This window comes from Anticarsia gemmatalis, chromosome 3 (genome assembly GCF_050436995.1).
Source record: "Anticarsia gemmatalis isolate Benzon Research Colony breed Stoneville strain chromosome 3, ilAntGemm2 primary, whole genome shotgun sequence".
Lineage (NCBI taxonomy): Eukaryota > Metazoa > Arthropoda > Insecta > Lepidoptera > Erebidae > Anticarsia > Anticarsia gemmatalis.
Genome location: NC_134747.1, coordinates 7,001,039 through 7,019,025, shown reverse-complemented (window position 1 = coordinate 7,019,025; position 17,987 = coordinate 7,001,039). Strand labels below are relative to the sequence as shown.

The 17,987-nt window shown below is 37.7% G+C and overlaps 1 non-coding gene across 1 annotated transcript; it reads left to right on the top strand.

The window, feature by feature from the left end:
• Positions 1-987: 987 nt before the first annotated feature.
• Positions 988-1,079, top strand: TRNAI-UAU (transfer RNA isoleucine (anticodon UAU)). Its single transcript is given in 2 exon segments — positions 988-1,025; positions 1,044-1,079. It is a non-coding gene; the product is annotated as a tRNA-Ile (tRNA).
• The last annotated feature ends 16,908 nt before the right edge of the window (positions 1,080-17,987 follow it).

Sequence of the window (17,987 nt, the reverse complement as noted above, 5' to 3'; positions counted from 1 at the left end):
CAGTTAATGGCCTAGAACTAGCTTAAGCGCCTACTTCTGCCTACCTCTTTAGCTTCAAATTATTAAAAATCTCTGTCATAAAAAAAAATACGAATGTATTTTACTCATTATATCAATTTAAGTTTGTTTGTAGAGTTACGAATTTTAAACTCCCGCACATAAATTATTAGATAGGAACATTGAATAACTCAGACAACCAGTTTTCCTCAACTTTCCTCGTGTTGTTTCATTTACTGATCGACCAGGTGACGATAATACGAGGTTATTACTTAGTTTACCTCAATGTGCTATTCAATACTGACTACTAACTTATATTTCCCTGTGTACCAAAAATCGTTTTAAAATTGTAAGATTACCAATTCAAAGTTAAATACACCTTATAGGGTTTTTCTACCTCTATATTAACAAAGTGCCCATAATAAATATGTATTTATCTGACAATGTCCCTACTAATTCTAATGATAAAACTCGTAATGAACAAGCAACTATCTACTTACTTAACGTTCGAATATTTACACAATTATTACTGATAACAAAAAATGTAACAAACCTACAGTCACGAACGCGAATATAATTATACTGCGATATTTCCGAAGCCATTTCTGTGGGTAATTTAATAAAATAACTGTCGTAAGCTTGAAAAAATATATTTAATAATGGGTATGTTGGTAAGTGTAATAAGTATTAGTGGTTTACTAGTTTTATTAAAAGGAATATTGTTACCATATTTGTGCTCGACGTTGTACATCTTAATAATACATCATCTAATTAAATTAACGAATTTGTTTTAGTATATGTCTACATGTATTGTGGTTATAACTATGAGAAACATAAAAAACTGTAATTTAAATAAATTATGACGCAACACTAAGTCATCGCGTGTTGTAGGTACTTCCTTGTATTATGAATGTATAGAGGAGCAAGGGTCGAGAGGCGCGGGGGGGGGGCGTGTGATAACTGATGTGTAATTTCGACGTAGCGTCCATCGCTCCAGTGGCGCAATTGGTTAGCGCACGGTACTTATAAGACAGTGTTCGTGAGCAATGCCGGGGTTGTGAGTTCGAGCCTCACCTGGAGCATATTTTTTGATATATCTTTTTGTTAATCTGTGATATTGATAGCGTTAAATAAAAATACAAAAAAAATATTCGCGTTGTATTAAAAATCATGGTCGCCTTAAGTTGGTATTTTTTAATAATCGGCCTAGTTTTTATAATACTAAACCCACAAAATTAGGTTATTGTTATTTAATTTTTGTATAAATGTAAAAAGCTATTTTCAGTCATTTCTAAATCAATATTACATTGATAACATCTATACATTCAATGCGCCCGTATACGTAAACTGTTGCCTGCCCCATTTAGGCCAATATTTGACATATGTTTTGACAACCCTGTACTAGACTGTATTAGCGTATACTCTACTAAAATAGTCCCTATAATATATTTCAGGATATTGGAACGTATACTACAAACGTTTATAAGATTTATTGCAACTTTATTAAGCGTTTTGTTAAATCATAGAAAAGTGACGCAATGAGTGAATCAACCACACAAGTAGCGGCCTCTGGTGGCAAAACGTGGGTACCTTGAATTTCCTCCTTTATACGGTTTTTGTTACTACCGCTTTGTATCATTGTCACATCGTTTATAAGTCATTGTATTTGTTTAGTTTTACCAAAATACTATAAATATGGACCCTACGATACAGGCTTGCCTAGTTTAGGGACCAGGGAATGTTTCAAACTGGATTATTGCCTTCGTGCAAAATCTCAATAGGTGTAAGAAAAATAGTTACAAGTAATGTTTTTTTTGGTGTATTTAATTTTGGGGGTTCTCTGGTGCCCCCGCCAAAGCGAGCCAAGCGATAGATTAAGGGGTTAGGCATGTAGGGTTAAAAAGAGACTTGCCTCTTTTTTGATCTTCCGAGCTATGTGGTCTCATTACAAATAAAAATATTTTTGGGAACATTTCACATGAAAATATTTTTGGGTTCATTTCGTGGCTTAGTTAACAACAGCCGCGCGGCAACACACATACGAAAAACGAATGACAAAAGCTTCATACTAAGTTGTTACCATGACACTTGTAACCCTTTAATGTAAATCGTTATGTTATTGCTAAAATCCATGTGCTCGGCTACTAAACGAGAGACATAATTTTACCCACAATTAGATAATTTAATAATCCTATGAGGTCAGATAGGTTCGAAAACCCACAAGTGACAAAGGGTGTTTAAACTTAAAACCAAGAGCCTCATGAAGCTAACGGAAAGTTTAAAGAAACTGAGGGAAAATAATAATTAGCAAGTCCATAGGCAGCTTAATTCCAACAAACAAACATGTAATAACGCGTTCGCCTATGGTAGGAATTGTGCCATTTTTTATCAAAATACATTTTTTTACGATAGAAAAGCATTAGTTATGAAGCTTTCCACTTTTGCTAGCTTTCATCTACAGGTAATCAATATTTGTGTTGACAGAACATAAAGCATACCTATAGCTATTTGTTATGAAAAAAAATGTACTTAGACCAAAATATAGTACAGGTACGTTAATGTTCATAGCAAACGTGAACAAAACATCGTTTAAAAGATAAGATACTTATTTACGTACAAATATGAAATCTGAGTGAATAAAATCAAAGTATTGAAATTGATATGCCAACAAACAGTAAATATAATGAGCCAAAAGTGGATGCCGCGGGCTGCGGCTGCGACATCTCGCCATTAATAGCGCACGACGCGCAGGAACTACAATGTATTGCCAAATTTGTCGAGAGCCGATCGTAAGCTAATAGCTCACTTATCTAAGCAAAGTCAATAAACTGAGACAATGGTCTGATGTAACCGCTTTCTGACCGGTACTACCGGCGACGCCGACCAAAATATGGCGACAGTGCTCACACACGACAAGGATTTCAGTACTCACCCACTACCTCTTAATTAACATATCTCTTGAACCATTAAGCGCTCTTACCATACGTCACCTTATTCATTAATATTGTAATTCACTCATAAATGCACATATTATTCAATCGTATCGGTTAAGCCGATTAATCGATCTCATTTAAATAGCTGAAAGACGATTAATCGGCGAAGAAGTCATTAATTGACACAAAGCCATAAACATAAATCGTTAATTTATAGGAAACATAACAACTCTATTAAAGCTTTAATAAAGCGCCGGTGCTGTGAGGTAATTTATTCTTAGAAGATATATTTTATGATGTCACATGTAGCAGTTTAAATCTATAATATCCACAATTAGGATTAACACAATTGTGACTATGTTTCTCAAAAATCTTCTTAATAAAATTTCCGATCGATTAATAGTTCTTGCACAATAACGTTCTCATTTAAATAAAACGTTTTTAAGTAATTAATGTGTCTCGTCTATATGTAATAAAGTCTATCAATTCAGTAGTGTAGTGGGTTCGGTAGTCAGCTGGAGGGTACACGACGTAGTACTAAACTAGTAAGTAATCTGGCAGCCGTTGCACGCTGCGTGACCTCCTGATCCTGGCGGCGCGCTGCGCACCGCTGCTCCGCCCGCGCCGCATCCCGCACCCTCCTCCCTGCCGCCCGCCGCCGCCTTTACTCTCAGCTATTTGTTTAACTCGTGCCCTCATCTGATTACAACGGAACAGCTTGTTTCCAATTGAAAATGTGAACCTCTTTCCACAAAAAATCCGGCGGTCATCGGTCAGTTGAAAACTGATTTCGTGGAATGCAAGTTTCTGTAAATTCCTAATGATTTCTTTTGTCACGATTTTTTATAATCTTTTACATGTAGGAATCGACCCGACCCGGCATGCCGACCCCGAGTCGTGAGGAATGTAAATTGTTGACCGTGCGCGAACAACCCCCGGCACAACGTTACTACTTCCATTTTTTCTATCACCTACGAGAAAATATTCGGAAGGGCAGTGGTACGTGCGTGGCAAACTAGAATGTGGACACGCATTTTACAAGACCATGTATTGTATTGAATGGGGGCACTTACTTAATACCTTATGAGAAACTGTTTAAAGAAGTAATTAATTATATTATTCAATTGCATTTTTCACAAGAATGTTGTTACGGAAATAATAAACTATTCAACAATATTATTAAATAAGCGGCTAAACACCATTTAATAAAGTAATAGCAACAAAACAAATCCTGGTTAATGGTTACGCTAGACAGGCATATTGCATTGTAAGATATAAAAGTCAACTAATGATCGTAGACTTGCACGGAAATTCCGATAACGAACTAAATAAACAATTGCCATACAATTGATTCCATCTCATGTGCATATATTCCGATTTTAAATTGACATATAGATAGAAGGCAAACATGAACAAAGATAGAAAGGCAATAAAGATAAGAACCCTGTCCGGATATCACATGATCAGCAATAATATGGTCTAGGGCTCAAGCTACATATACCTCTATATCCATACATACTTTGTGCATATCGCCTCAAAGGGATTCTCAATTGTGTTAATACCTAATACTATAACAAGTGCAGCTACCTTGTTAGACAGGATCTTTACTTTGTAATATTTTGCATCCGTGCACAACCCTACAGTGCGCTTAGCTTTAATGTCTTGTTGCTACTTGCAGTGTTGACAACTATACCTCAACCGACGACATCTTACATGTGATCTACAAGGTTCTTGGAGGCAAAAATTGTTATTTTAACGGAAGTGCAATGTATTTCTCAATCTTCAGGTATTGCTGCTGAAAGAGTAGCCAGTATTTACATATGGCTAATTTCTTTGAAATGTTGCTGAGTCTGTAAATAAGAAGTTAAAAAGATTGTGTTGAATATTACGTTACTTGAGTAAATTAGCACTTACTCACACCGAGTAAAATAAATATACATATGTAGGAAACAAACTAATTTGCACTACAGACTTGATTCGCCAAATTTTCGCTCGCAACTTCGTGCGGTAAAGGTTCAAATGTGGTTGAAACATAACATAAATAGCGACAATATTGTAAATTTTTCATAAATAACTAAAATATGTGGAATAAAAGTCTTTATCCAAAACAAAATAAAAATATTTTGATACAACTCTAATAGGCGAGATAAGAGACAAAGAATTCATGATGAATTAAAATTCCGTTGTAAGTGGGTACCCATACAATCCAGTCGTAAAGATAAGGTTGAGACAACTGTGTTTAGCATTGATTTGGGAGCACCGTTGATCACGACGTGGTCTGCTTTCGTCACTCGCGGACGGTAGTCGATCAATTCATAAATAACAGCCTAACGGAGCCTTAATTCACGACACTATTAATTGTATCATTGTGTTTATCAGTCTATTAATGTATTGTATTTTCGGACTTGGCCTTCTTAGTGCGACTGCGCTGGTTTTGACCAGACAGATTTAAATTAAATTAAAAAGGCATGCTGTCCTGCGTATAATCGTGGAAAATGTTCAATGCCGGAATAAAGAGAAAGCCCGTGTTTAGCTACTTCAGGTTCTTTTAATTACTATTTTTCTAAAATTCTAGCAAACCTTACAAATAATTTTGCTAAAATGTATAAGAATGCTCTGATGTATGCATTAGATAATAATAATTGTCCAATAATAATTATGCCGAAAAGCTGAATTATCGTAAGATGTACCAAGTTACAAACTCTCATAATTTACCATCACTTCACTTCCGTCATTAGCTTGAGTACTAACAGTCGCGAAGTTTTTCAGCTTAAAGTTTCACCCATGTAGAGCTTCACCCGTGCGAGAATAACCTACGCGGTGGAAAAGCGACCGCGCCAATAGCTTTTTTGTAAGACTAAATTCAATATGTAAGGTACCTCACACTGATTTATAGAGACAACCATAAAAATACAATATCGTAGGTGTGCACATATGTACTTAGAAGCTTTCTGTAACTTTATTGTTACGTTTATAGTTTTAATTAGTGTAATAATTTCCACAATTTTTGTGAATTCTATTTCACTACTTGACACTGTCAGGATCCATGTTTCAAATATTGAATCCAAATGCAGTGCACGTATTGTCTCTATGACTACACCTTGATTCTTCCGTTACACTTAATAAGTGAACTAAAAATGTAACCGGTTAATTGTAATGACTTTTCTCTTTGGCATAGTTCGTGGCTGTCACAATAGAATGGAGCGCTGACAATCGGTGGCGCGCGGACGTTGATTGTATCTGTCAAACAGGAGCGTTTGTTTATGAGGCGCGACGCGGACGCGCGGACGAGCCGCTACCGTCCGCCGCAGATTCCGCCCCACATGTCCACACACTCCACACTCACCTATCATCTGTCAATCACAACGAACAACCCACTATTTTCATCCGACTTTCTAAAAGCACCACGTGCGAGAATTTGCATAAGTATTTAGGTAATTATTCGCATCTCAGATTATTTGTAAGTAGGTATATGATTGACAATTGTCGCAAATCATTCGTGCTTGTCAGATTGGATTACCCTTTGAAATTGAACAAAAAAACCGAGAAAGTTGTTCTATCAGATGACGCAAAGTGGGTGGGCTGCTGCAACGGGCTGGACGACAATTGTTACTTTCGTATCAATGTGCTGGAGAATTTCTTTAAGCCTTCACAACATTATGTGACAAACACATGATACACAGATAACTTACCAACTCTCGAACAATCAACGACAATTTTTAACAAGAATCGTGTTATATAGAACGAGAAAGTTAAACATGTATTTACGCGTTATTTACTGTTACTGTTAATCATGATTCATGTTGATTTTACGATTCTTGAACACCTACATCAAATGTGGAAATGCGTTGCGAATTGCTAATACTTAAGAGTTTGCCTAAACCGATTTATCAAATTACGGTTCAGCACGAGGTATACAGTCGGTCCTGTCATATGTAATTCACGAGTCGTACAAAGAATTGAATCATAAATATTAATCAAGATTGCAATAAAATCAGCAAGGCGCGAGCGGCGCGGCGCAGAAGACGTACAGTGTGTACCTCAGTACCTGTACCTGCGGGGCCGCATGTTATCGTATCAAAGACCGCCCTACACTTTCCAACACTTGTCATCTAAATATATTATTTTTAACGAACGCAGTCAAGATCCATCTCAATAATATATTGTTAGAGCGACAAAGTTTTAATTGTGACAAATGATACCAGCTCTGGAAAATAATGTGACGAATGTTCGGTGTGCTCTATGGACTCAGACAATCGACATTTGCAACTGTACTGTGTGGGCAGTGCCTGGTTAACGATGAAAGTAGAAACGATTGACACTGCGCCAATTATGATCAACAAATATTTCGTAGAAGTGCGTAGTAGCCTACCAGAGAACATTAACCATTCAATAATCCTGAATACTTGATCCTATTAATATACATTGTAGGATAGGAAATAATGCTACACTTACTCTCGACTTAAGATAGTATTGTGATTAACCCTCAGAATTTATAGCGTTTTGTAATTAGATCTGAGACATCTAGCAAGCTGTATAGAATAGTTATGACACTGGACGTAGATTATTTATTTGTGATGTGATAGAATGTCACAAACAGCTACGACACTGTCGCTCTACGAAAGTTTATGTAGACACTTCGTTACATTAATTTCAAGAAATCGCCTCAGTTATTATCTTGTGGTATCTGACTTCATTGATTACTGTCATAACACAATAAAAAACATTCAAATGATGCTAAGCAAGAATAAGGGGATATCATAGAATAAACTTATTTTAACCGCTCACCTCCGAACAGCAAATAAAATCGTCATTCACCAAGACGTTTCTCAGATTTATGTAGGAAAACACCAGTCAATCGCAGGCGCTTATTTTAGTGAGATAAATCTATCGTTTTACTAAAACATAAACAACATAAATATGATATTCTACGAACGGTACACAATACGCCAATCGACAAGATTTAACAACTGTAAATCAACACTGACATTTATCGCCAAACAGTAAGTTCAAAGACAATGCGTTGGCAGATCGTTTGGGCATAATGTTACGGTGATAATACACTGGTAGTTGTGGAGAACAGGAATCCTTGGGCATGAGTCAGGCGGCGGCGGCGCGGCGTCGCGTGCTCGCGTGGCGCAACACCACCGCGCCGCCGCCGCGCCGCCACGCACCCGTCACCTCGCTACTGTTACACGGAGTCGCGCTCGCGCCGACTACAACTGTATCATTTACCACCATTTACCTAATTGAAATATGATCAACCTGTTCATGCATCACAAATATATACTACAAATTGTAACTAAAGTCTGAGAATCAATGTGGCATAAATTAGCAAATATATGTCACTCTCCTGGTATTATAATAATCTACACGTTAAAGTATAATCTGTTTTGGAGACACTCCGTAGAAGATGGTCTTTCAGGGACAGTCAAGCTCAGCGTCACCAAGCTTCAGAGGATCACCAATCATTATCTCGATAAAATTTCTAGTGACAAATGGCAACGCATTTCGGGCTGCTGAAACACCAAAAGAAAGAATTATCACAAATTACCCAATTCTAAAAATAAGCCGATATAAAAAAATACATTAATAAATAAATTAATCCATTAATAATTTCACATTGCAATTATTAGTTTTAGATTTCCCACATTCATGCGTCAAAGAGTTTACACGTGACTCAGAGACAGGACATGAAAAACACTTGTTACGGAACTCGAGTCACAAGAATCCGGGGCAATACTCTCACACAACACACAAAAAACAAACAGATGTGCGCCAAAACAAAAACAACAACAGCTTAATCTGCGGTATTAAAAAATAACTGTTCAGTTTTTTGTCTTTTACGACGGAAACCAATTTGTTAAACAGATAATGGTAAATGGTAAACAAAGTCATTTGGTTTATCTTAGAACAAAAGACACCGTAACACCTAAACTGTGACGCTTGGAAACATCGGGATACTGTGGGAAAATATAGGATTATGACATAAAAATAAACGTCCATTGATCTCAATGCTCAAAAAAATTAAAAAGACTAATCGATAAGTGAGATCGACTTGCAAAAAAACATTTTAATTTGAAACAATTTTCGTTGATGTCTTTTACAGCAAAACACAATTCCATGTGTTCGTGAACTCAAATATCTTGTTTATCTTTTTCCTTACTTAATTTATAAAAATGTATGTTAGTAGTAAGATCAGCAGAAGAATCAATTTAAAACGTAACTTGATCCGTGGTGATTCCGGCTAGTGCATCACTCAATGTATTGAGGGCACATTTGACGAATTCTCACGATGCGTTTGGGAACGAGGTTTTTTCTCGTTTCATTTCCCTCGGCAATCGTCGGCAAACAATAGATCACCGCGCGCATGGATGGAGGGTTGGAAGTACGTCGCCGCACCACCGCACCACCGCGCGCACCGACCAATATTCATTTATGCGTTTTACTAGTCGCCTACTTGTGACTTGGCCGCGTTTCAATTTATGTAATTCACTTTTTCACATACTAGAGACAAATTGGTGTAAATACTAAATTATTGTAGCATTTTTTATTTATGAAATATTGTTTTATGAGAGTCAAGTCAAATTATTTATTTTTTTCCCTTGGTACTCGATTCTATTAAAAGACTTAAAAAGACTAATATTATTAACGAATATATCCTTGTCCCATATAACAAACAAAATTAGAGCTACGGTGCATTTATTGGGCTACTATTAATGTTCTCCAAATGTTCTTTGCTCTCAATAGGCACTTGAGACGTGCAACGTGCAATTCACATGGTGCTCACTGTACACAGTTAATGGGCTCCCAGGCGCTCGGTGCCCGCGCTCCCCGTCGTCTGCGCACACAACTTGTTGCTATGAACCAGTTCCTGTACCAAAGTGACCTGTCAAATTACTTCCTCAATTATTTATGCGATTATGCACTTTTTTGCATAACACTACGACCCATCGTATACATTTTAAAAGTATAACACACTGAATATATTTAAATAAATAATATTTCATTGTTTGATTTCGCGTGTTATAATTTCTGCTCAGATACACAGATATTGCTATAGCCAAAATGGAAATGAAGATGAATAAATTAAAATAATAACAAAAAACGTACATAAAGGAAATGGTAATACGTAACATGCATAACAATTAAAAATATCAAATAACTTCCCTTCTTCGTACTTAGCAATCGATACATTGAGAACCTTATACTGTATTACCTAAGTTGTTTATCTGGTGCTAATATGTAGCAGTCAGTAGTTGGTTTAGACAAATCCTTAAGCCAGTAATGAGTGACACAAAGGTCATTGGCCGCAACAGAAGACCCTTTTTTTTATTTTCGTAGGCTGGAGTTCAGATTTTTACAAAAAAAAATCATTTAAATTGATCATCTACATCCACATCGCACAATCGTCCACTACACAAGCAAATAAAGCTCTTAAAATGGTATGTCTCATTACGTGTGATACAATTCAGTTGATTCACGCGAGGGGAATGTTACCTGACCGGTACAGTTACCCATATCCTACATTGCACACATTGTAATGATTATCCTCCGTATTTTATAAAAGATTCAACGGAAGCTGCTACCTGTCTCGTGAGAATTGACAGCGGATGTTGCAAAAGGTGCCCCCGTTTTTTCACCTCTTGTAATAGGATTAAGTGTGATTCCGACTGTTATCTTATAGTTCCTGAGAACTACTTGTAGTTACACCAGTAATGGTACGTACAGTATTATGACATTCGAGATAAATAAACAAAGTTCATAACACCACTATTTCTCAAAATCACTAGATACATCGAGGAAACTTACGCGGATAATTTACATATTCCTGTATCTATTTATATTTCTGTATAGTAACATTGTTCCTCATTTTATGATCCAGACATAAGTCGTGTGAAATTTCGTTCCCTTCACCTGCTACAGTGTCGCGGTTGAAAAAAGTAAAGCAAAAAAATACAAGAAGGAAACGCAAACGGTCTCGGTTATGACAAACTATAAGTACCATCGCAGTATAAAAAGCGTTTAGATGTATGCACTTGTAAAATCCGTTCCCACACTGCTTTATCGATCATAGAAGAATCATCTATAGTACAGTATCATGCTCGCGTCCATTTAAGCCGTAGAAAGTTCAGTAACCTTGATGCTCTTATCTTTATCATAATAAGGCATTAACAATATAAAAGCAATCTATCATTTGAAATTAATATGATCGGTGATCGGCGCAGCGTGGTGGTGCGGCGTGGTGCGGTGTGGTGCGGCGTGGTGCGGCCGGCACTCGATATCTGCATAGCCGGGCGGAATGGCGGTTAATCAGGTGGCCCGTTACATTACATTGTGCTCGCTGTGAGCTCGAAGCCGAGAGAACAGGTTGCTCCAATGACAAAGGAGCAGATTCCATCGTCCGCAATCCGCGTCTCCGATCCCCACATTATAAATAGTCCGTCGAAATAATCCGTTGCTACGTGTCACTTCGGCGCCCACCAACGTCGGCCGGTACACTTCCATACTTAATGATATCTAACACAAAAACAATTCATAAAAAACTGCTAAGAGTGAACATTCCGTTTCCGCGTGCAGCTTTGACCTTACTGTGATTGATGGTCCGAGAATTATTAATAGTTTATCTACGTAATAGATGGTAATAGTTGCGACTACGATCGATATTAAAAATCTTACTGTGTCATCTTCTCATTATTTTTTGTTCGATTCAAGCAGAGGTTGAGCTGAAAATGCAATCAGCAATTTATTAAATTTAAACACAATTAAACAACCGTTACATGTATATGCTTGTAGGCTGAAAACTAAACTGTCTACTGTCTATTATGTACTATAATAGACAGTAGACAGTTTAGTTTTCAGCCACAATCACACTAGTACAGTACACTAGTTCAGTCACAATAGTAGGATGATGTCGGAATGTTACTACATTGGACATCTTGCTAGGTCCCGAATATTTCCCATGGCGAATAATTAAGGAACAGCCTTTAAAATGTGAGTAATAATCATAAAGCACAAACAATCGACTTTCATTTTAAAACAAGGATCTGCGCGCCACCTGCGAGCCAGGCGCGGCGCGGAGCGAGGCGCGGCGCGCTCTGGTGCCGTACTTTACTACCGGAACAATGAACCAAAGGCCAGCTCCGTATTGTCGGCTGCAGCACGTGTTGCCAACCCACCACGCACAATGACTTACACCAACACCTGATTTAAATTACTTTATAACTAAATTTCCTCAAACGTGATATTAAGACAAAGAAGCGATCTTCCGGTCGCTAGTTCCGCAGAATTCACACGACTCTTAAACTAATTTCAACTAAATATCAACTAAAACTTACGGTATGCATCAAACGTTAACCGAATCATAATATTTAACAATAATCGATTATTACAACCATGTTACGAATCTTTCGATATGATAAGCGTCAAACCGAGCTATTCTATAATTTATACGGTTCATAACACCCATCACGGTGGACCGAAATAAAATTAGAGTTAGAATCCCAGCTGGTGCGAGATCCAAAGATGAACAAGGCGATTACACACTATTATGAAATACAACTGCTTGTAACGCCCTCACTAAAGGGGTTAACCCGTGCGGCGGAAATTGATTTAAATTATGCTATTAATAATATTAATTCCATGTTACAGTAGGCACCGTTTTTTGCTAAAATAACTTTTCTATGCTGTTTTACAAATAAATTACACACACCTTCGTATTTAATTATATGTTTAATTGTATAAATTTATTGATTTTATAAAAACAAATACCTTCAGATTGTTGAGTCTGATATATTTGTTTTATAAATTAAACATCAAAAGTAATAATTAAAAGGATTTTGTTTATACTAATGTTTATGTTTAACTAAGAAACTATATTTTTTATCAATACTGGTCAACCTACAGTATACGTACCACTGCAATGATTTAGTCTCAATAAGCAATCAATTGTAATACGAAAATATTAGCAGTAATTCGAGCATGATATTTGAGTAGTAATTTTCTACTTCTACACGACTGTGGCTACTACTTCGTCTGGAGAAAGACTAGAGTCGTATAGAGTTCAAAGTTACGTGTGTGGTCAAAATAATTGATTGAAAGAAAGAAAATGTCTGCAACATGCATTTGATCAACGTACTGGACTCAAGATCCTAAGCACTATTTAATATAGAAAACACAATGTCGGCGGTCAATTACTGACCCAGCGGGCGTTATCCTGGCTGCGGTTTAACAGATGGTTGTTTTTTACGAGTGCGCGGGTGATGGGGCGCTGAGCTGTGCGCTGAGTGTGGCTGAGTGTGGCTGAGTGTGGCCGAGTGCTGAGCGAGCGTAGAGCGCGGGGGTGCGCCCTATAACCGTATAATTACACGTTGTAGTTGCGCGCGCGCCGACACGCACAATTGGCTTAAACGAGTGTTTGCTTTGATGTGCCGCCGGCCACGGCGGTTATCCACGTGCGGTCGCCGCAACCCGTTCTCATGTTAAGCTTATTAAGAAGAGGCTACCCGTTTTACGGTTGTTTATACGTACGACAAGAAATGCCATCACGTTGCAGATTTAAAAGGCATGTGGATAAAAGCACTTGGCGAATTCCGAGTAGTGGACCGTCTCCGAGATTAGCCACCTACTCCTAATCTAGGTACGCGTCGAGTCGAGAGTCGAGCCTCATTATTTATGTGAACGTATGTCTTATGATTAATCAATATAAACATTGTGTCAATCGAGCGACACTCGTAACTGTGCCGAGTGCTATCTGTGTCATCTGTTTGTTATAAAGTGTACAGTTATGTCGCACAAATGCCAAGGGCTACATCGATCAACCCGGTGTTGTCGCAAGTGATTCTTAATCGACAGCCGTAGTCGAAAGTTGAGTAGCGACGTCGTGATGCCGAACTTAGCCTCCTTCTCCGTACCGAGTACCGAGTACCGGTACACATAGCGCGTTGTGAAAAAGTCACCTCGTTCGTCTCGATAACAACTGCGACACCGCATAAAAGTATATTATTAATCTGCCGATCGTGACTAACGGTTTGGGATCATCATTTACTTGCGCGGAGATTGAAATGAAGCCAGATACTTATTGGACCAATAATTTGCACAGCGAGGCTTTCAAATGTCGCAGCCCAAGTCACCATGATCGACCCACGACCAGTGACCGATGCCGCGCGCCTGACGCGACCCAACCTGATGTGTGCTTCGCTCCACATGACTTACGGGTTTAATGTGTGGAATAAAAATGTGAAGCATTAATAAATCTAATTTCTGCAATTTTATTAACTAAGTATTCACCGTTATTATCGCTTTTATAAAGGAAAGATTTATCGTATTGTTGTTTTTGACCACTATGTGAGCCATGTGAGCTCAAAAGCTTTTTGTTCAATAAAGCGACAATCGGCATGCAATTCAAGGCAAAACGTTATTATTTACCATAAAAAATACTTTATCGTGTTCATATAAAGATACATTTTAAAATGTTTGTAGAATTATTATGGTCGCGTTTATGATACAAAAGCCCAACACTCAACAGCTAAATGAAAGACGATTGTCTTATCAGCTACACTTATCTAAATAATGTGTTAGATTAACTATTCACCACGTCATCAAATGGTCAACAAATATTTCACAGGGTGACTTGCAGGTCAAATAGATATGATTTTTTTCTTACAAAGAGGAAGTGAAGCCAATGAAGACACATTAGCACAAAACAATCTACAAAAGACTATAAAAATAGACTAAGTACCTAGTAATCATCTAGCAAAGTAATAAAGCACCAGAAATAATTCCACCAACATAAAAAAAATGCATTTTTTTTTTCATCTAAGTACAGTTTTGTTTTTCATAATATTTTCATCATGAAGCTTATGAAATTAAATTGTAGCAAGTACGAAAGCGTATCACACATACATTTGAATGTCGAAGTATCCAATTGATTATATTAAAATAGAATAACGGAATATTGTACAGAATATCACTTGCCTCGACGACGTCCGCGATAAATCACGATCCATTCGAAATTTGCCGACATAGAATAAGTACGTAACGTTTTGATGAACACCCTGTAACAATGGTGATGATTTAACGAGTCGATGCGCCGCGCGCCGGCACCTCATATGTTACGGATGGATATCTGTGGCAGGTGTTGTGGAGCGGACTTCGACAACTTTAATAAATAGACTTGATCGAACCTTGTGCCCCCAAAACACCGATGATTCTACTTAACACCTTGATGGATCGTTTTGACGGTACAGATAGTTTACAACGCTAATGAAACATAATAACTATTGATAAGTATCATAAAGTGAACATAATGGAATTAATCATGGGCCTTAAACGTTCAGCGCGCCCAACTAGGTGAGTATCTTTAATCTATTGGTGATTTATTTCCACCTGCTATGTTCAATCACTGAGCCTTACACATGCCATAGAGCACACCCGATAGAACGGTACAACAGGCCTCCATTCTAATAGGGTGGCTAGGCTTACACACAAAATCACAATTACACAATAATTATAGAACAATTAATGACAAAAGTATTAGACATTGTAACATTGACCCGTAGCTCCGCTTGTGGCAACCTTTCATGACACGGCGATCGATGTTACACAACTTATTAATCCGGTTCAACACAAGAAGTTGCGGTAAGCATTCTCTTTATTAAAAGTTTATTGTTTTACATTTGATATTGCTACATGCGTTATTGAATACGTCTGTATCTAGGCTAACCGAGATAATGATAGATAATACGGCACAATGAAGCACGCGCCGCACCGTGCACCGGTTCGTTAGTGTAACTGTTGAGTCACGGACCCAAAGATCACCTGACGGGGTGCTTTTGACAGCGCGCGACGGAACACGCACGCGGCACGCACACCACTACACACTACCGCCGACTACACTGTACCACTACACTGTACAATACACTGTCTACACTCTACACTAGCCTACTACTACCTAGTACAACTTAAACGTGGACTATCGGTGTTTACACACAACTATATTCGATACGTACAACTAAATCCAAATCAAGAAAGCGAGTCATCGCTTGTGTAGCAACTGTGCAATATTAAACAACTCGCCTTGTTATTATTATACTATCTAGTAGTAATAACTTATTATTACAGCTTGTTATATAACAACATAACAAGGTATCAAAAACAAAATTAGCACCTTGTTGCTACCCTGCTTCGTAATGGCTCCATAATAAAAAGGGTAGCAATTTAACGTTTACGCGCTAACGCAAAAAATACTGCAACAAAAAATGAAATAAGTGTGAAGCGCGCTTCGAAAATAACGTTTATTAGCCAAAAGTGAGAAAATTGTACTAAATTAGCTGACGGTTGCTTGGAAGATGAACCAATGTGGCTCTACAATATCGTTGAATAAAGATTGTTTGTTTTGAATTGATTCCATGACGCATATTACCATTCTTGTTATATGTTTATTGGTTGAATAATCTCTGCAAAAGCCGTGACAATCTTAGAAATAGTTGTGATAGTGTTGAGGAGTTAGTTATTGATGACAGTGAAATGTTTCGTTTCATCAGAATCAGTGCAAATTGGTTATGGATTGGCAATCGCGCGGCTTTTGCGTATCCTTCTCTACATTGAATAAAAATACAAATAAAATTAGAATGTTGAACAACGTATAAGACAGTGTTTTTAATAATTTCATGTCATCATGAGACAATTGCATAATCATGAATAAAATAAAATACAAAAATACATCAGTTATTAAGTATTGTAGAACATGCGAGAAAATTTTAGAGGAATGAGTTCTTATTTCGAGAACTATGAAGTTAGCTCTAGCTAATTTGAGTTAACTTTTTGGTCGCAGCTCCACTCGCTTACAAAGTTTCATTTCCTTTTTCAGCCGCCTATGGATTGCTATTTGGTCTTCTGCCAACTAAATGATATTGATGAACTAAATGATTCGATTCAGCGGGTCAACTATGTTAAACAAAGTATATCCGAGCCTCATGATTGCGGTATTAGATGCAGGAAAACATTTTGACTGAAACAGTTTAATCCCTGACCAAGAATATTGCAGTGTCCGCTTATTATATATCAATTGTGCAATATAAACAATACCCTATTCTAAATGTACTCGTAGTACATTTGACAGGGCACTAGAGTGATCACCTTTCTCGAGTCCTCTTTGTAATAGACACCACGCCGACCTTCGGCCGCGTGCGGCGACTTCACGACTTTACACAAAGACTGTCAAGAATAATTAAAGTAATTACTGTTTACAGTAATTAATGACCCACATAACGTGATATGGTTTGATTGATCTCGGAACTGTGACGAGATAATTGTGGATCGCCGGCGTTATTGCCACACGCCATCTTACAGACGGTTTTCAATTAATGAATACGTACGTACCCACTTCACCATTACACTTTGCCTATCATCGCGTTGTGAAACGTTTTGTTCAACAGTCTTTCATATATCCCAATTGTTTTAACTATGTTACAATAATAGAGTGTTGCCTGACACTAAGTATAATGTTTCGTATGCAATGAAATGCGATTGCGAATTTATACCTTTAATCTGTGTAGTCATCACATGACACATTTTTTTTATAATTCCAGTTGCTCCTATGTTTATTTTAATAAATTATTAGACATAAACTTAGTATAACATTAAAAAATATGAAGCATTACGCATGAAGAGCGTGAGTTTACAGGAGCCTCGTAAGGTAGCGTAGGTGATTAGTGGTGCTTTTAAATAAGATCTTGGAAACATCGTAGTAAGGGTTATCGATTGTAATTCTGTGTGAGTAGCGCGGCGGTGGCGGGCGGTGGCGCAGGCGGCGCAGGCGGCGACGGAGATAGCCGCGAGCTATCCGCGTACATAGACACTGCATTAGGGCTCCTACGCCTGCCCGGCGGCTCCTTTGCCGCCATAAGCGCATTTAACATGTAATCGCGCTTGCATTTCTCTTTTGTGTGCACAAATAAAGACTAAAAGAATAACTTAAAAGGCAGTTAATTATTTAAGACCCGTCGCAATATACATGTAAATATGGAATAAGTTTTAAAGCGCTCGCCGGTGCAT